Raw genomic sequence first — 21,680 nt, 5'->3', positions numbered from 1 at the left:
ACTGATTGCTGACACATATAAATATGTAGAATAACTCCTGAGACTAGACGCTGTCTGCCTGGAGAATCTTCTTTCTGCAGAAGTTCCCAGTTGCCGAGATATCACAGTGTAGGGAAGTGCCAACTCTTACACACAGGGGATACGTAGGGCAATCTGCTACCAGGACCGCAATAGTCGTACAGTATGTTGTCTTCCGGATGCTCGGGTACAGCACATTGTGAACCGGTTGGACGGATTACTGGGTGGGGCTGGGAAAGAACCAGCGGTAATTTTCTCAGAAATATTACCTGTGCCGCGCGCTGGTCTAGGGAGACAGAGGGAACTCATGGAGCTAAATGTGTGGCTAAAGGGATGGTGCAGGAAAGAGGGGTTCGGATTCCTAGAGCACTGGTCAGACTTTTCAAACAGGATCCATCTATATGGCAGAGACGGATTGCACTTGAATGGAAAGGGGGCGGCAGTGCTGCAGTGCTGGGAGGCAGGATGGTTAGAAGGTTAGAGGAGTCTTTAAACTAGACATAGGGGGGGATACCGATAGAAACTATGGGTGTGAAAGACAGAGTAGTGAGGAACAGGTAAGCGAGAGATTGGAAGTTGGAGAAGGGGGTGTCATGGAGAAAAACTAGATTTAGTAAGAAATCAGTAGCACATCAAGAACACAATCAACCCTTAAAGGGAATAAAAAGAGAAAGTAAACTAAAATGCTTGCTGGCTAATGCAAGAAGCTTGGCAGGAAAAATTAGGGAACTAGAAACCGTGGCCACAAGGGATGACTACAATATAATTGGTATAACAGAAACATGGTGTAACGAGTTACATGAATGGGCTTTAAACATGGAGGGATATACCCTTTTCAGAAAAGACAGGGAAAATAGAAGGGGTGGGGGTGTGGGCCTTTACGTAACTAAGAACTAACTTTAAACCATGTGAGAAGGAAATGAGCTCGGGGATAGCTGAAGATAATACTGAGGCCGTGTGGGTAGAGATAACTGAAAATATTAAAAAAATCTAATAATATTTAATAGGGATATGTTACAGACCACCGAACATTAATGAAAGTGATGAGTCTCTACTTTTAAACCAAATAATAAAAAATCAGCAGATATGGGGCAGGTATTAATTAAGGGGGATTTTAACTTTCCAGACATTGACTGGACAAATGAGATAAGTAAGTCAGCAAAAAGCAGTGGGTTCCTAAACTTACTCAAGGATCAGTTTATCACACAATTGGTTGAAACACCAACTCGTAACAAGGCATTATTGGATTTAGTATTACAAACAATATAGATTTAGTTTCATATACCAAAGTAATATAACATCTAGGAAACAGTGACCACAACATGGTCTCAACATAAGGGACCGGCTAAAATATAAAATTTTAGGAAAGCAAACTTCGAATCAAGGACTCTCTAAAAGAAGTGGGAAGTGTTATTTGAGGGGAAAAATGCAGAGAAATTGTGGGAAACACTAAAAAATGTGCTTGAATCATTAACTATTAAATATATCCCTAAAGGTAATAAGGGTAAATTCAATAAGAAAAAGCCATCATGGTTGGACAAAAAAGTAAGGACAGCAATAAAAAATAAGACAAGAGCATTTACATTTTACAAGGATAACGTGGATGAGTAGGTGTTCAGTAAGTACAAAGAATTAAATACAATTTGTAAAGGGGTAATCAAAGTAGTTAAAAGGGAAAGTGAAGAGTGCATAGCCACCAATCACAAGAAGTTTTTCAAATACATAATCTAATAATTAAAGAGAACATAGGCTCTTTAACCAATATCAACGGTAATATCTATACAGAGGATAAGAGAAAAGCAAAACTGTTAAATGTGTTTTTCTCATCAGTGTTTCCTAGGGAAGAGCAGACAGTGGAGCATACAGGTACCAAAAATGGGACAAGCCAGCTAGATCTTAATATTGCTTTCATGGCAGATGAGATAAAATTGCGGCTCAGCAAAATCAAACCAAACAAATCCCCAGGTCCAGATGGGATTCATCCTGGGGTACTAATAGAATTAAGATAGAAATTAGCAACCCCTCTGTATTACATTTTTGAGAACTCATTTTCATCTGGTAAGGTACCAAAATACTGGAGAATAGCAGAGGTAGTACCAATATTCAAAAAAGGAAAAAATAGGAATTTAATACCTACCAGTAATTCCTTTTCACAAAGTCCTTATGGGATACTGGGAATCATCTTAGACATTGGGTATTAGAGGGTATCCGCAGGAGACAGGCACATCTATAACGTTGAACTGGGTGTACTGGCTCCTCCCCTCTGATTCCCCGCCCACAAACCAGTTAAGGTAAAACTGTGACCGAAGGAGGATGAACATATGAGAGGAATGATATACAGATGGGGCCGGGCTCTTCTTTGCTGGCGAATCAGCAGAACGTCACCGCTGGCGATCCGCCAGCAGCCCGGCTCGCCATCTGACTGAGACATCGCCATCTGACTGAGACGCGCGTGCGTCTCACGTGCACGCGCGTCTCAGTTTCCGTCGGCGAGGCGGCGGGAACCCTGTCCGTCTCCGCTTCAGGGAGACGGACAGGGTTAGGGGGGGTTCGGGGAGGTGGTGGGGACCCCGGGTGACCCGGGGAAGCGCCGTCGGAAGGGGACACACGCGCATCTTGTGCGCGCACATCCCCTTTCGCTGTACAGATGGCGGGTGGCGGGGGATGGCGGCTGGCGTCGCCATTGCCATCCCCTGCAATGATGAGACCTGCCCCATCTGTCTGTCACTTATGTAAATACATATGTGTAAGAAATGGGGTGAGTTTTATACCAGCACACCCGCATTCAACCAAAATAACAAACTGAACAATGAGGCCACCAAAAACAAGGTGGACTTCTGAAACAACAGATCAATAGCTGCAGCAAGACCCTGCACAGGGCGGGTGCTCAGTATCACATAAGGACTACGTGAAAAGGAATTAACCGCTGCAGTACTGCCTGCCCAAAATGGGTATCTTCTTTGGTCAGGGCATCAAATTTGTAAAATTTAACAAAAGTATGCTGCCCCGACCAAGTAGCAGCTCTGCAGAGTTGTAAGGCTGAAACACCCAGAGCAGCTGCCCAGGATGCGCCGACAGACCTAGTGGAGTGCGCCTTCAGTCCAGAAGGTGCTGGCAAGCCTGCCACTACATGAGCCTGTTGTACCATTGCCCGAATCCACCGAGCAATGGTCTGTTTTGATGCAGGACGACCCTTCTTCTGCGCATCATAAAGGAGAAGAAGACAGTCCGTCTTTCTAATTCTTGTCATCCTCTGGATGTAGATATGCAGAGTGCGCACTACATCTAAGGATGCCGGAATATCCGTTGAATTATAAGCAGAAGGAACCACAAGGGGTTGGTTCAGATGAAATGCAGAGATCACCTTAGGCAGGAACTGCGGGTTTGTTCTCAATTCCACTCTGTCCTCATGAAAGATCAAGTAGGGACTCTTACAAGACAGAGTCCCTAACTCAGAGACTCTACGAGCCGAGGCCAACGCCAAAAGTACCACCGTTTTCCGGGTGAGGTACTTCAATTCCACCGACGTCAATGGTTCAAACCATGACGAATGCAGGAAAGTCAGAACCACGTCCAAGCTCCACGGCAGTGTAGGTGAAACAAAAGGAGGCTGAATATGAAGTACTCCTTGGAGAAAAGTCTGTACCTCTGGTAAACCAGCCAATTTCTTCTGAAAGAAGATTGACAGGGCCGAAATTTGGACCTTTAAAGATCCTAAACGTAGGCCCAAGTCCAAGCCCGCCTGCAGAAATCTCAGGAACCTATTCAGGTCAAATTCTGCTGGTGGAAAACCTTTCTCCTCACACCAACCTACATATTTCCTCCAAATATGGTGGTAGTGGGTCGCAGTCTCCAGCTACCCAGCCTGGGTCATCATAGATATGATCGACGCGTGAAGGCCCTTATGAGCTAGGATCTGCCACTCAACCTCCAACGAAGCCGCCCTAAGTCCTGGTAGACGCAGGGTACTTGAGTGAGCAGATCGCTTTTGAGAGGTAGACGCCAAGGCTCCTCCACCAACTGGGCCTGAAGATCCGCGTACCACGCCCTTCTTGGCCAATCTGGTGCCACGAGAATGGCCCCCACTCCCTGACTTCGTATTCTTTTGAGTAACTTTGTCAGCAGTGGAGGAGGTGGAAACAGGTATACCAGGGCAAACGACCACGGTGTTGTCAGGGCATCTATGGCCACTGCCTGAGGATCCCTGGTTCTTGAGCAGTACCTGACGACTTGTGATTGAATCAGGTCTATTTGTGGACGACCCCAGCACCCAACAATGGACGCAAACACATGAGGAATTAAGCTCCATTCCCCAGGGTGGAGGTCGTGGCGACTGAGAAAGTCCGCCTCCCAGCTGTCCACTCCCGGTATAGAAATGGCTGAGAGTGCCGTCATGTGCATCTCTGCCCAGGATAGAATCTAGGAAGCCTCCCTCATGCACGACCTGCTCCTTGTTCCTCCCTGGCAGTTGACATATGCCACTGTTGTTGCGTTGTCGTATTGCACTTGAACCGCCCGAACGTGAAGGAGTATTTGAGCCTGCAGTATCGCATAGTACACAGCTCTCAATTAAAAGACATTGATGTGTAACTTCGACTCCCACAATGTCCAACGGCCCTGAAAGGACCTGACCTGAGTCATCGCTTCCCATCCTAACAGACTCACGTCCGTTGTTAGGAGGATCCAATCCTGAATCCCAAATCTCCTTCCTGCTAACAGGTTTGGAGCATGGGTCCACCACAGGAGCGAGTGTTGGGCCTGATGTGACAGGAATGTTCTCTTGTGCATCAGGAGATGCGACCCTGACCACTTGGACAGCAAATCCAGCTGGAACACTCTGGAGTGGAACCGTCCAAACTAGATCACCTCGAAGGTAGCCACCATTTTTCCAAGAAGCTGGATACATTGGTGTATCGATACCTGAGGCTTGGTCAGGTTCTCTGAGATGAGAGTCCGAATGGCCATAATCTTCTCCTGAGGAAGAAAACCTTTTTTCTCCTCTGTGTCCAGGACCATTCCTAGGAAGAGAAGACGACGTCTTGGTGTCAGGGAGGACTTGGGGATGTTGAGAATCCACCCATGGTCCGACAGAACCTTTCTGGTCCTGACAATATCCTGTATCAGGATCTGTTCTGGCCTTGCCTTGAGAAGCAAGTCGTTTAGGTAGGGAATGATGTTGATTCCCATCCTCCTCAGCAGAGTCATCATTTCTGCCATCACCTTCGTAAATATGCGAGGTGCAGTGGACAGACCGAATGGCAGCGCTCTGAACTGGTAGTGCTCATTTTCCAGAACAAATCTCAGGAAAGCCTGATGCGGGCCCCAAATAGGGATGTAGAGATAGGCGTCCTTCACATCCAATGATGCTAGGAACTCTCCCTCCTCCAGGCTCGCTATTACAGCCCTCAGAGACTCCATTCTGAACTTGTACACATTTAGGAAGGGGTTCAGAGTTTTTAGATTTAATATTGGCCATACTGAACCATCCGGCTTTAGTACTACAAACAGGTTGGAGTAGTAACCCCTGCCCTGTTCCTCCACTGGGACCGGTACAATGACCTGTGATTTTTCAAATTAAAAATCAAAAATCTAATTATCATTAAAAAAATCCTAAGAAAATACAGGGAAAAAGAGGAGGAGTTACATCTAAAAAGGAGAAAAGTAAGATCTGGATGAAAGCACACAAAGTGATGGTTAAAGCCAATCCGTCACGAGAACAAACCAAATCTACAGTATGAAGAGACCAAAATATTTAATCTCAGTTCATACACCCTATCTGACACAGAAAAACAGGTGTTAAATAAGGGTTTCAAATCCACCCCTTCCAACCACCCTAAGTCTTTTGATTTGTATGCGGACACTCAAAAATTTCTGCGAAAAATCTCCATAAAGAAATGATTTTACAAGGATAAAAAAGAAAAGGAGGCCACACAAATGGAACCCGAGATAGAGGTTGGCAGAAACTAATTCAAGATAAATCCACTTTTAATCCTGTTCATAGTAGGGGTTATTTCCTGGAGACCTTTGGAAAATTGGTTACAGCAGACATAGAAAAATCATGCAATGATCCAAAAAAATGCTGTAAAGAGTAATATGACAAAGGCTGAAAATACTGGCATGAAATCTTTGAAAGAGAATGATGCCATCACCATTAAGCCCGCCGACAAAGGCGGCTGGATAGTGGTGATGGACACCATGAAATATGAGGAGAAGGTATTTGAGATGTTAAAAGATACAAACACGTATCTTCCCCTGCGAAAAGACCCAACAGAGAATATCAAAAAGAATCTTTTCACTCGACAAATATTTTTCCAAGGGCACCATAAGGCGAAAAAGAGAGGGGCTTTGTGAAAATAGATGACCCCACAATCCCTGTCATATATGGGCTTCCCCACTAAGACCAATTGTTGTGGGGATAGGTTCTATCACCTCTAATCTCTAACAGATGATAGTTTTTTTTTCTTACAGCCCATAGCCCAAAAGGGCAGATCTTTTCTAAAGTATACGACCCAAACTCTGTTGGAATTAGAAAAAATAGAGTGGGAGGAGGGTGATTTGTTGGCCACAGGTGATGTAGGATCCCTCTATACCATAATAGCCCATGAAAGAGGAATAGAGGCTGTAAAACACTATCTAACACTAGAAAATATGTCTGTTGATACAAAGGAATTTATTCTGGAAGGTATAGAATTTATTTAAAAACAAAAATTCTTCTTTATAAACAATTTTTTTCTGCAGTGGTCGGAGTCCGCTATGGGCACAAAATTCGCACCGAACTTCGCAATTATATTTATGAATTATTGGGAGGAATCCTATATTTGGAGCAGGCTCGGTGCGAGTTTCATGTCATACCATCGCTATATAGATGATGTCATCTTGGTGTGGCGAGGAGGAAATGACCGTCTAAAAGCCTTTTGTGTACATCTGAATTGTAACGAATTTGGAATCAAATTAACATTTGACATAAGTGAAAATACTGTCAATTTTCTGGACCTGACAATTTATATAAGTGAGGGAAAACTTCTCACAAAGAATTACCAAAAGCCGATAGACGCTAATTCTCTGATAAGGACAGACAGTAACCACCATCCAAGGTGGTTGGCATCAATTCCAGCTAGTCAATTCGAAAGAATTAAAAGGAATTGTTAAAATGAGGTGGTGTATGAAAATCAGGTTGTACATATGAAAAAGAAATTTTTCAATATGGGCTATATAAAGAGGAAAGTTTAAAAAATGCACTAGAAGAAGTAAACAAAATAAAAAGACAAGATCTGTTAAAAGGAAAATAAAAAAATGAAGAAGGGGTTAAACGAGACTTTTCTTGTTCATTTATAACAGCGTTTAATGATAAACATAAAGGTATAGAAAAGATAGTAAACCTTCATTGGAAAGTATTAATGTCAGATCCAGTATTACAAAAAATGTTACCAGAGAAACCAGTGATGATATATAAAAAAGCTCAAAATCTCCGCAAACATCTGCAGTAGCGCCCAAAAAATACATGTTCTAACATTATTTCACAAGGATTTTTTCACTGCGGGTTATGCATAGACTGCAGAAACACAGAGGGCAGTAAAATAGAAACTTTTGGATCATGTACAACAAAAAAGGAACATAAAAATTTAAAGTTTCGCCACCTGCAACAGCAAAAATGTGATTTACTTGATGCAGTGCAGGTGTCAGAAACAATATATTGGTAAAACCAGTCGAGCTCTAAACACCCGCTTAGGAGAGCACTTCCGGAATATAAGAAATGGGGTAGACAGTCACTGTATGTCGGCCCACTTTAAACAATAACATAACTGCTCTATAAATGAATTAATAAGTTTTAAAGTCATAGAACAAGTGAAGGGCAATTGGCACAAAAAGAATATAGAAGTGGCTTTAGCACAGGCTGATATGCGCTGGATCTATGAACTCAAGACGCTAAATCCCCAAATACTAAATGGGGACTACGAGCTAAAGTGGTTCATGTAGGAAAAAAGTGCGGTGTTTTTTTTTATCATCACAATTACATTTTTATATTTCTTTAAAAATAAACAAAGTTGGTATAATTTTTCCTTAGCCCTTGAAAATTATAAATTAGTTTTCTTCAAAGGATGTACATGTAAAATGAGAGAATACGTCTTATATAAATATAACATAGTTTTAGACAGTGGTGTAGCTAGGTGCCACGGAGCCTGGAGTAAGGGCATGTTTCGCGCCCCCACATTTGTAGTAGTCAGGGCCCTATGCAGCGAAAGGGGGGCGCAGCCTAACATTATACCACACATCGTAATTCCCATTGCACATTTTAGCAAACTTTGTAATACCCATTACACATAAAGCCACATGCCGTAATGCCAATTACACATACGGCCACACATGATGCCCATTACATACTATATACCACACCGTAATGCCCATTACATACTTTATAACACACCGTAATGCCCATTACATACTTTATAACACATCCATGATACCCATTACATACTATATACTGTATAACACACCGTGATGCACATTACATACTATATAACACACCGTAATGCCCATTACATACTATATAACACACCGTAATGCCCATTACATACTATATAACACACCGCAATGCCCATTACATACTATATAACACACCGTGATGCCCATTACATACTATATAACACACCGTAATGCCCATTACATACTATATAACACACCGTAATGCCCATTACATACTATATAACACACCGCAATGCCCATTACATACTATATAACACACCGTGATGCACATTACATACTATATAACACACCGTAATGCCCATTACATACTATATAACACACCGTAATGCCCATTACATACTATATAATACACCGTGATGCCCATTACATACTATATAACACACCGTAATGCCCATTACATATTATATAACACACCGTAATGCCCATTACATACTATATACCACACAGTAATGCCCATTACTTATTATATAACAAACCGTAATGCCCATTACATATTATGTAACACACCGTAATGCCCATTGCATACTATATAACACACCGTAATGCCCATTACATACTATAGAACACACCCTGATGCCCGTTACATACTATATAACAAACCGTAATGCCCATTACATACTATATAACACACCATAATGCCCATTACATACTATATAACACACCATAATTCCCATTACATACTATGGGGGAAATTTACTGATATGAAAAACCTAGTTTTTCGTATTAGTATTTCCCCTACGACTGCATACGACTGTTTCAGTTGTATGCAAAGTCGTGTTCCGGAGGGAAATTTACAAAGCAGTCATATACGACTGCTTTGTAACCCTCCGATGTCGTAGTAATTCGTATTAGCTGGCCGTATATACGGCCGCTAATCATAGGCGAATCTAGGGGGTGGTCCGGGGGTGCACAGGACCACCCATTAGCCCATTTTATAGCTGAGGGATAGGGCTTTCCAACGAGCCCAGCCCCGTGTCCCTAGCCCCCTGGGAACCGGAGATACAGCCAGGCAAAGCTGGAACATTTTCCCTATAGGATAACATGGCACCCGCTAATTCCGACCCCCACCCAGTTCAACGGCTGCCAGTTCCCCCTTCGGCATCACTTTATGTTCTTTGAGGGCAGATTTCTCTGGAAAAAAAACAGCCCAGTTTCACGGGACAAAAATCATTCGAAGCCAACTCAAAAGTTCTTCAATATGATACTGGTCTCATGTAAATGGGTCAGTTGGTTCCGAAGATATAGCTGGTTGGTTAAAGGGGGGTAGGGAGAGGGGAGTGGTTGTCTCTCCCCCTCACACCAGAAAATGCAGGGACTAGGCTGGTGTATAAGGGGTCAGCCTGGGAAAGTCCCTGCATGATCCTGGGACCATATTCCTGGGTAAATCCCTGCATTTTCTGTTGTGAATGGGGTATTATTTCAAACAGCCGTGACCTGCAGTGCTCTGAATACAGCCGGGCAACCCCCTTCTCTCTGCCCAGCTGTCAATGACTGTCACCCCTGCAGCTTCCGCTCCAATTCTTCTCCCTGCTTTCACCTCAGCCCGCCCCCCCTTTAATCATGTGGTGCCGGCACCCGGCGTGCTCCCCCGACGTCACGCACAACAGCGCGCACAATATTTCAAATGTCCATTCGGCTAGAGGGGACACCAGGAGGGGAGTGGGAGCGTGCTCTGCGCTCTGCTCCTCTCCCCATAAAAGCAGCTGCACCGCTCTCCATCTCTCCCTGCAGCAGCAGCAGCGAAGGCTCATATAAAAATTTACAGTAAGTGGCATTTTTGGGGGCATTGCTTAAGGGACACTACAAGTGGCGGTATGTGGGGGCATTACGCATAATGTGTGGCTTAATGTGTAAGGGGCATTAAGGTGTGCAGCATCATGTGTAAGCGGCATTATGTGTGCAGCATCATGTGTAATGGGTACTATGGTGCGCGGCATCATGTGTAATGTATACTATGGTGCGCGGCATCATGTGTAATGGGTACTATGGTGTGCGGCATCATGTGTAATGGGTACTATGGTGTGAGGCATCATGTGTAATGGGTACTATGGTGTGCGGCATCATGTGTAATGGGTACTATGGTGCCATCAATAAAGAACCCCCTAGCAATGAGCACGTAGGTAAGCAGCACTTATGTGGCAAATATGTAATGGGCATTACGGTTTGTTATATAGTATGTAATGGGCATCATGATGTGTGGCACAATGTGTAATGGGCATTATGGTGTGTGGCCTTATGTGTAATTGGCACTATTGCGTGTGGCTTTATGTGTAATGGGTATTACGGAGTTTGCTAAAATGTGTAATGGGCATTACTGTGTATGGTCTAAAGTGTAATACCACACCCCTTTTTGTGATGACACGCCTCCTTTCCATGATGCCACGCCCCCTTTTTGGCGCGCGGCTACGCCGCGCAAAGGTTCCCCTACTATTGTGTCTAGATCTGGGACCACCCATTACCATAATTCTAGATTCGCCTATGCCGCTAATACAAATTCCTACAGGCAGTCTGCACGGATCAGTCAAATCCGTGCAGGCTGCAAGGTGTAAAAAAAATAGAAAATTAAATAAATAAAAAAAAAAACCAGCATGGGGTCCCCCCCCCCACAGCTGTAACCAGCACCAGGCTGACAGAGCCGGGGCCGGTAATTAAAAATCAGGGAACCCTTCAAATAGGGGTTCCCCGATTTTTTTTACAACCAGCCCCAGGCTCCAGGTCCGGGGCTGGTTCCTAAAATACTGGGGACAAAATGACTAGGTGTCCCCCGTATTTTAAGAACCAGCCCCAGGCACAACCAGCCAGCAGGGTAATGTCACAGCCGCGGGACACTTATTATATAAGGTCCCGCGGCCAAAACATTAACCCCCTGACCGGTCAGCCTGGCCAGGGGCCCTGGGGGAGTGGGGACCCCCCCAATAAAGGGGTCCCCCCTCCAGGACTTACCTGACCAGGCTGAAGCCTGGTGCTGTCCCCGGTGGCCCTGTGCGGTGGCCACCGGGCTGATTCTGTGTAAAAGAATAGATGAAAAACTATTGTTTAAAACTGTGGAACTATGAGTCCCAGCAAGCCTCCCCCGCAAGCTGGGACTTGGAGAACCACAAGTCCCAGCCTGCGGGGCATTAAAGGGCCCACTGGCACTTGTAGTTCCACAGTAATAAAAATAGTACAATAAATACACACTGACACAATTAAAATAAAACTTTAATACATCCATTACACACACATACTGATACTTACCTATCTTGATCCCGTAGGTAGACCTCTGTCCTGGTGTCCGGTGTCCTGTGTCGTCCTCCAGGTCCATGTCGGCGGTCCGACTTTCTTGGCTCCTGATTGGCCGCTAGGCGGCCAACAGAATCATCCTGAGAAGAGGCGCCGAGTATGAAATATCTCAGCATCTCTCCTCAGTGCGATGCGGAGAGTGCGGGGAGCGCCGGCAGCATGAAGATTACCTGGACTACAGCGGGCCAAGAGAAGACATCTTCACCACAGGACCAGGTGAGTAGGATTTCCTTCCACAGCTCCACCATGGATTACTTCGGACCCGGACACCGCCATGGACCTGGAGGACGACACGGACCGCCGACATGGACCTGGAGGACGACACAGGACACCGGACACCAGGACAGAGGGCTACCTATGGGATCAAGATAGGTAAGTATCAGTATGTGTGTGTTATGTATGTATTAAAGTTTTATTTTCATTGTGTCAGTGTGTATTTATTGTACTATTTTTATTACTGTGGAACTACAAGTGCCAGCGTGCCCTTTAATGCCCCGCAGGCTGGGACTTGTGGTTCTCCAAGTCCCAGCTTGCGGGGGAGGCTTGCTGGGACTCATAGTTCCACAGTTTTAAACAATAGTTTTTCATCTATTCTTTTACACTAAAATAAGCCCGGTGACCACAGCCCAGGGTCACCGGGGACAGCACCAGGCTTCAGCCTGGTCAGGTAAGTCCTGGAGGGGGGGACCCCTTTATTGGGGGGGACCCCACTCCCCCAGGGCCCCTGGCCAGGCTGACCGGTCAGGGGGTTAACGTTTTGGCCGCGGGACCTTATATAATAAGTGTCCCCCGGCTGTGACATTACCCTGCTGGCTGGTTTGGCCTGGGGCTGGTTCTTAAAATATGGAGGACCCCTAGTCATTTTGTCCCCCGTATTTTTGGAACCAGCCCCGGACCTGGAGCCTGGGGCTGGTTGTTAAAAATCGGGGAACCCCTATTTGTCGGGTTACCTGATTTTTAATTACCGGCCCCGGCTCCTTCAGCCTGGTGATGGTTACAGCTGTGTGGGGGAGGGGGCACGCTGTTTTTTTTTTAATATATATATTTTTCTACACTAAAGCCTGCACGGATCTGACTGATCCATGCAGGCTTAAAGCAAATACGACAGGACAATCAAGGTGTATTTTCCTGTCGTATTTTCGTGCCTGTTTTACACCAATTAGCAGCCGTATTATCAGTACGGCCGCTTAGTAAATCAGGAACCACCATTCTTTTGAATGGTGATTCCTGTCGTATTCTATCGATGGTGTAGACATTCGTATTTGTAAATACAAATACGAATGTCCCATCTTTAGGAATACGAATTGCTGTATTTTTGGGATAGTAAATCCCGAAAATACAAATGTGTAAAAAATAGGTGTATTTCTGACTACGAATACACCTATTTTTTACGAATTCATATTAGTAAATTTCCCCCTATATCACACACCATAATGCCCATTACATGCTATATAACACACCGTGATGCCCATTACATACTATATAACACACCGAAATGCCCATTACATACTATATAACACACCATAATGCCCATTACATATTATATAACACACCGTAATGCCCATTACATACTATATAACACACCATAATGCCCATTACATACTATATAACACACCGTGATGCCCATTACATGCTATATAACACACCGTGATGCCCATTACATACTATATAACACACCGAAATGCCCATTACATACTATATAACACACCATAATGCCCATTACATATTATAAAACACACCGTAATGCCCATTACATACTATATAACACACCGTAATGCCCATTACATACTATATAACACACCGTAATGCCCATTATATACTATATAACACACCGTGATGCCCATTACATACTATATAACACACCGTAATGCCCATTACATACTATATAACACACCGTGATGCCCATTACATGCTATATAACACACCATAATGCCCATTACATATTATATAACACACCGTAATGCCCATTACATACTATATAACACACCATAATGCCCATTACATACTATATAACACACCGTGATGCCCATTACATGCTATATAACACACCGTGATGCCCATTACATACTATATAACACACCGTAATGCCCATTACATACTATATAACACACTGTAATGCCCATTACATACTATATAACACACCGTGATGCCCATTACATACTATATAACACATTGTAATGCCCATTACATACTATACAACAAACCGTAATGCCCATTACATACTATATAACACACCGTGATGCCCATTACATACTATATAAAACACTGAAATGCCCATTACATACTATATAACACACCATAATGCCCATTACATATTATATAACACACCGTAATGCCCATTACATACTATATAACACACCATAATGCCCATTACATACTATATAACACACCGTAATTCCCATTACATACTATATAACACACCATAATGCCCATTACATACTATATAACACACCGTGATGCCCATTACATGCTATATAACACACTGTAATACCCATTACATACTATATAACACACCATAATGCCCATTACATACTATATAACACACCGTGATGCCCATTACATGCTATATAACACACCGAAATGCCCATTACATACTATATAACACACCATAATGCCCATTACATATTATATAACACACCGTAATGCCCATTACATACTATATAACACACCGTGATGCCCACTACATACTATATAACACACCGTAATGCCCCTTTACATGCTATATAACACACCGTGATGCCCATTACATACTATATAACACACCGTAATGCCCATTACATACTATACAACAAACTGTAATGCCCATTACATACTATATAACACACCGTGATGCCCATTACATGCTATATAACACACCGTGATGCCCAATACATACTATATAACACACCGTAATGCCCATTACATACTATATAACACACCGCAATGCCCATGACATACTATATAACACTCCGCAATGCCCATGACATACTATATAACACTCCGCAATGCCCATTACATACTATATAACACACCGCTATGCCCATGACATACTATATAACACACCATAATGCCCATTACATATTATATAACACACCGTAATGCCCATTACATACTATATAACACACCATAATGCCCATTACATACTATATAACACACCGTAATTCCCATTACATACTATATAACACACCATAATGCCCATTACATACTATATAACACACCGTGATGCCCATTACATGCTATATAACACACTGTAATACCCATTACATACTATATAACACACCATAATGCCCATTACATACTATATAACACACCGTGATGCCCATTACATGCTATATAACACACCGAAATGCCCATTACATACTATATAACACACCATAATGCCCATTACATACTATATAACACAGCGTAATGCCCATTACATACTATATAACACACCGTGATGCCCATTACATACTATATAACACACCGTAATGCCCATTACATACTATATAACACACCGTAATTCCCATTACATACTATATAACACACCATAATGCCCATTACATACTATATAACACACCGTGATGCCCATTACATGCTATATAACACACTGTAATACCCATTACATACTATATATAACACACCATAATGCCCATTACATACTATATAACACACCGTGATGCCCATTACATGCTATATAACACACCGAAATGCCCATTACATACTATATAACACACCATAATGCCCATTACATATTATATAACACACCGTAATGCCCATTACATACTATATAACACACCGTAATGCCTATTACATACTATATAACACACCGTAATGCCCATTACATACTATATAACACACTGTAATACCCATTACATACTATATAACACACCGTAATGCCCATTACATACTATATAACACACCGTAATTCCCATTACATACTATATAACACACCATAATGCCCATTACATACTATATAACACACCGTGATGCCCATTACATGCTATATAACACACTGTAATACCCATTACATACTATATAACACACCATAATGCCCATTACATACTATATAACACACCGTGATGCCCATTACATGCTATATAACACACCGAAATGCCCATTACATACTATATAACACACTATAATGCCCATTACATATTATATAACACACCGTAATGCCCATTACATACTATATAACACACCGTGATGCCCATTACATACTATATAACACACCGTAATGCCCCTTTACATGCTATATAACACACCGTGATGCCCATTACATACTATATAACACACCGTAATGCCCATTACATACTATACAACAAACTGTAATGCCCATTACATACTATATAACACACCGTGATGCCCATTACATGCTATATAACACACCGTGATGCCCAATACATACTATATAACACACCGTAATGCCCATTACATACTATATAACACACCGCAATGCCCATGACATACTATATAACACACCGTAATGCCCATTACATACTATATAACACACCGCAATGCCCATTACATACTATATAACACACCGCAATGCCCATTACATACTATATAACACACCGAAATGCCCTTTACATACTATATAACACACCATAATGCCCATTACATATTATATAACACACCGTAATGCCCATTACATACTATATAACACACCGTAATGCCCATTACATACTATATAACACACCGTGATGCACATTACATACTATATAACACACCGTAATGCCCATTACATACTATATAACACACCGTAATGCCCATTACATACTATATAACACACCGTAATGCCCATTACATACTATATAACACACCGCAATGCCCATTACATACTATATAACACATCGTGATGCCCATTACATACTATATAACACACCGTAATGCCCATTACATACTATATAACACACCGTAATGCCCATTACATACTATATAACACACCGTAATGCCCATTACATACTATATAACACACCGTAATGCCCATTACATACTATATAACACACCTTGATGCCAATTACATACTATATAACACACTGGGGTTTATTCTAGTTCATTCTTTCTGACAAAATCCTTCTTAGATGGACAAAACCATGTGCACTGCGGGTGGGGCAGATGTAACTTGTGCAGAGAGAATTAGATTTGGGTGGGGTTTTTCTTCAAAGTGAGATCTGTATTGAAGTGTAAAATAAAGCAGTCAGTATTTTCCCTGCACAGAAACAAAATAACTCACCCAAATCTAATTCTATCTGCATAAGTTACATCTGCCCCCCTGCAGTGCACATGGTTTTGTCCATCTAAGAAGGATTTTGTCAGAAAGAATGAACTAGAATAAACCCCACTGTGATGCCCATTACATACTATATAACACACTGTAATGCCCATGACATACTATATAACACACCATAATGCCCATTCCATACTATATAACACACCGTAATGCCCATTACATACTATATAACACACCATAATGCCCATTACATACTATATAACACACTGTGATGCCCATTACATGCTATATAACAAACCGTGATGCCCATTACATACTATATAACAAATCGTAATGCCCATTACACATAAGGCCACACATGCCCATAACATACTATATAAAACTGTAATGGCCATTACACATCTGTGTAATGCCACTTGCCTACATACTCATTGTTAGGAACTTCATGCTCGATGCCAGGGGCTTCATGCTCGATGTCAGAGGCTTCATGTTCGATGCCAAGGGGCTTCATGCTCGATGCCAAGAGACTTCATGCTCTATGCCAAGGGGGACTGAAATAGCTTGTTGCCAAGGGGGACTGAAAATGCTCATTGCCAAGGGGGACTAAAATTGCTCATTGCCAAGGGGAACAAAATTGCTCATTGCCAAGGGGGACTAATATTGCTCGTTGCCAAGGGGGACTAATATTGCTCGTTGCCAAGGGGGACTAAAATTGCTCGTTGCCAAGGGGGACTAATATTGCTCATAGCCAAGGAGGACTAAAATTGCTCAATGTTGCAGGCACTGTATGCACTGAAAGATAAAGAGAGATTAGGGGCTGAGAGATGGAGGGGAGTGAGAAAGAGGGGGCAGAGGTTTGAAATGGATGTGAAAGCATGACAGGCATCATTGTCAGGAGGGAAAGGGACAGAGGAAGGAGGGAGAGAGAGAGGAAGGGAGCAAGAGGTTAAATAGAGTTGTGACAGGTCGCAGAGCCAGGTCTCCTGGGTTAGATAGATCAGTTTGTTTTTCGTGCTGGGGTTGGTCACTAGAACGTGACATCAATCCCCAGCTACTGTCTACCAATAACCTGTGAAGCGGCTGCAGCCTTTAAATCTCCCTGTCAGCTTCCGCCACAGCCGCTCTGTAGTCTGTGCTGCTGACGCTCGGCTGCCTGACCTGTGTGCAGGGGGGAGGCTGGAGCAGAGTGGCAACATTGTAAAAGCAGCCGGAGAGCAGCCACAGCCTTCCTCCGCTTTCACAGATCAGAGGGAGCATCACAATTCTGCGCTCCTCATGGAGCCGGCTTCCCCCAAGCAGAGCAGAGAGCGGGTGGGGGAGGGAGTGGGGGATCAGGCTGCACGGCTCCGGCGCCCTTTGCCCTTGGTTTTAGATCAATCATGACAAACGATCAAAAATGATGAGACAGCTGTAAGAGAACCCTGGAATAGGCATATGAAATAAGTCCCATAAGGAACATGGATAAAAGATACCTATGGGTATAAAGGTGACCGCGTGACCACCTCCACCTGAGCCTTGACGAAGATCCCTCAATGGATTGAAACGCATTGGAGTCGGATGGATGTGGTCACCCTTACAATATTTTATCTTATTTGATTTGATCTAGCTAACCCCGGAGATTTACAAAACAGAAAGGCATCCACAAGGAACTTGTTGCGCTGACAGCTCAAAGCCGGCATTACATTTAAAAAAACTGGGAGGGAACCAGCGTCTACAACAGACATTTCAATCACAGGCGGACCAGGGAGGATCAAAAGCCGGCCGTACGATAATAACTCCTGCATAGACAGCTCTTGCATGGAATGCCTCTCACATAAAAATCCACTTGTCTACTTGTTAATCTCTGCAGTACCGTTGTACACTGTGTGCATATCACTTGAAATAAACACTACACTCCCTAGGTCTTAATGATACAGCCCTTTCGTGGTTCACATCTTACCTATCTGATCGCTCTTTCAGTGTTCTCTTCTCTGACTCCACTTCCTCTTCACTACCTCTGTCAGTCGGAGTTCCGCAAAGGCTCAGTCTTAGGTCCTCTGCTTTTCTCAATCTATACCTCCTCTCTTGGCAAACTAATCAGCTCTTTCAGATTTCAGTATCACTTATATGCGGATGTTACTCAAATCTATATATCAACCCCAGAGTTGTCACCAGTGGTTTTGGGCCGAGTCTCTGAATGTCTCTCTGCCATCTCATTTTGGATGTCTTCTCGCCAACTCAACTCAATATTTCCAAAACGGAATTACTTATATTCCCGCCAGCCAAGAACAGTTACCATCGTGACATCTCCATCGCTGTTGACAACTCGATAATCTACCCTACGCCACAAGCTCGTTGCTTAGGGGTCATCCTCAAATCTGAACTGTCCTTTCTTCCCCACATTCATTCTGTCTCCAAATCATGTTACATGCATCTAAAAAACATATCCAAAGTACGACCATATCTCACACAAGACACTACTAAATCTCTTATCCATGCACTCATTATATCCCGCATTGGTTATTGCAATAGTCTCCTAACTGGTCTTCCCAAGAACAGACTCTCACCACTACAATCCATTCTAAATGCTGCTGCTAGGCTGATCTTCCTTGCAAGACGCTCATCATCTGCTGATCCACTCTGCCAGTCCCTCCATTGGTTGCCTGTATCTTACCATATTCAATATAAAACCCTTCTACTAGCATATAAAGCTAGTAACCATACTGCACCAGCATATATCTCTCTAATTATCACAAAATATCTCCCATCTCGACCACTCCGCTCTGCACAAGATCTGCGTCTCTCTTCTGCACGGATCACTAGCTCCCATTCACTATAACAGGACATTCATCAGGCGGCTCCCATCCTATGGAATGCCCTTCCACGGACAATAAGACTCTCCGCTAGCCTCCACACTTTCCAGCTTTCCCCGAAAACTCACCTCTTCAGGCAAGCCTATCATACTTAAGTTCTACACGCATAACCCTCCGAGGCACTTATGTATTATATAGCTTCCCTTCTGGACCTGTAACTTAGTAGGACTGCTATGCTATTACTGTTGCCTGTCCTTGCGTTTCCGTCCTATATCCCTATATACTATATACTACAGCAGGGCCCTCCTACCTCCAAGTCTGTCTGTTGTTACCCAGTTTGTCTTATCACTGTCTACTATTTTAAAGCTCAACGGTATATAAGAAACTGTAAATAATGATAATTGTCTACTCTGCTGGAAGCCGGGACCACGGCTGCAGCAGAGGATAACAGACCTCTATGTCACTGATTACAAAGAGAGGACGGTGAGGACAGGAGTGGAGGTATGAACTATTACCTGCTTTTCCCACCCAGGGCCGTCTTAACATTATATTGGGCCCCTGGGCAAAAAATTCATTGGGCCCCATGGCAAAAAATGCAGTAACCCCCACCCCCCTTCCCCCGCAAGTCCGGGATGGATATAGGGGCAGGCAGGTGGTACCTTTGCAGCGTGGGGTCCAGGCAGTCCGGGCAGCAGTGAGGACACTCCGATCCGGTCAGCGCCGCAGCAAGGGTCCGGGCAGCGGCAGCTGGGAGGTTGTAGTAGTCTGCAGACTGCAGTGTCCGGGAAGCGCTGAGTGAGTAAGCATCGGATAGTGCGGACAATGGCGGCAGAATTTGATAATTCAAAAAGATAGGCCAGCTGCTGATTGGCTGTGAGAGCAGTGTTTGATGTGTCCGATGCTCACTCCCTCATCGCTTCCCGGACACTGCGGACTACTACAAGCTCCGAGCCGCCAGCACTGCCCCGATCCTTGCTGCGGCGCTGACCCTTATCCCCGCTGTAGCGCTGCCCACCACCCGCCACTGCAGCTCCCAAGAGAGATATGTCTGCACACTGCTGGGCGGGTGTATAGGGTAACGACAGCCCGTACTGTCCTCACCTGCTCCCGCCTCCCTGGCTCGTCGGCCACCAGCCACGTCCTTCCAGCCACTCTCCCCAGTGCCGTCTTTCCAATTGGGATGGGCCCCTAGAACACTTGGGCCCTAGGGCAACTGCCCATTAAGCCCAATGGGAAAGACGGCACTGTTCCCACCCCTTGTGGATATTTAACCCTGAGTTGCTGGATTATATGTATTTTATGTTTTTTTTTTTAAAGGAAAATTGTCTTTTTATCATTAATTTGCTTTTTTAAAACAAAATAAAATCCAAAATATTTTTTGACATTTACAAAGACCAGTGATTCATACAGTACATCAGACCTAAGCGCCTGTTATTTAACCCTCCACACCCCACGTTTGCCCTATGATTGTTTCTGGATGATTACATCAGAGGAAGGAAAAAAATAGGCAGCTGGGAAAGGCGCACGTGGGCCCAGTCACACACCGCATAGCATCTTACTAGGGCCTAGGGCCACCTCTGGATGTGGAGGGTGGTGACAGAGAATAAGACTGAGGAAGTTTTTCAGATCCATTTGCTCCCATGTCAGCAACTGCGCATATTCATAAAGTTTTATACGCATGTGCAGCCGCTTTGTGCGAGCGGGCATGGCAAATTGCTTATACCTATCAGTGCGGTCATGAAGTGGCAGTGAGGTGTCTTAGTCCTGTGAGTGCTTGCAAAATCATTCGTTGGTCAAACATCCATTCACATGCGTGCGGGGATATTGTGTGCGGGGATCATATGCGTGCGGGCAGCGCATAGATGAAACGCAAAGCTACAAATGTTGCAGATTTGCGTGTCAACCAGAATCAC

Source organism: Crinia signifera, chromosome 7 (genome assembly GCF_055691185.1).
Source record: "Crinia signifera chromosome 7, ASM5569118v1, whole genome shotgun sequence".
Lineage (NCBI taxonomy): Eukaryota > Metazoa > Chordata > Amphibia > Anura > Myobatrachidae > Crinia > Crinia signifera.
Note: the sequence above shows the minus strand (reverse complement) of the source record.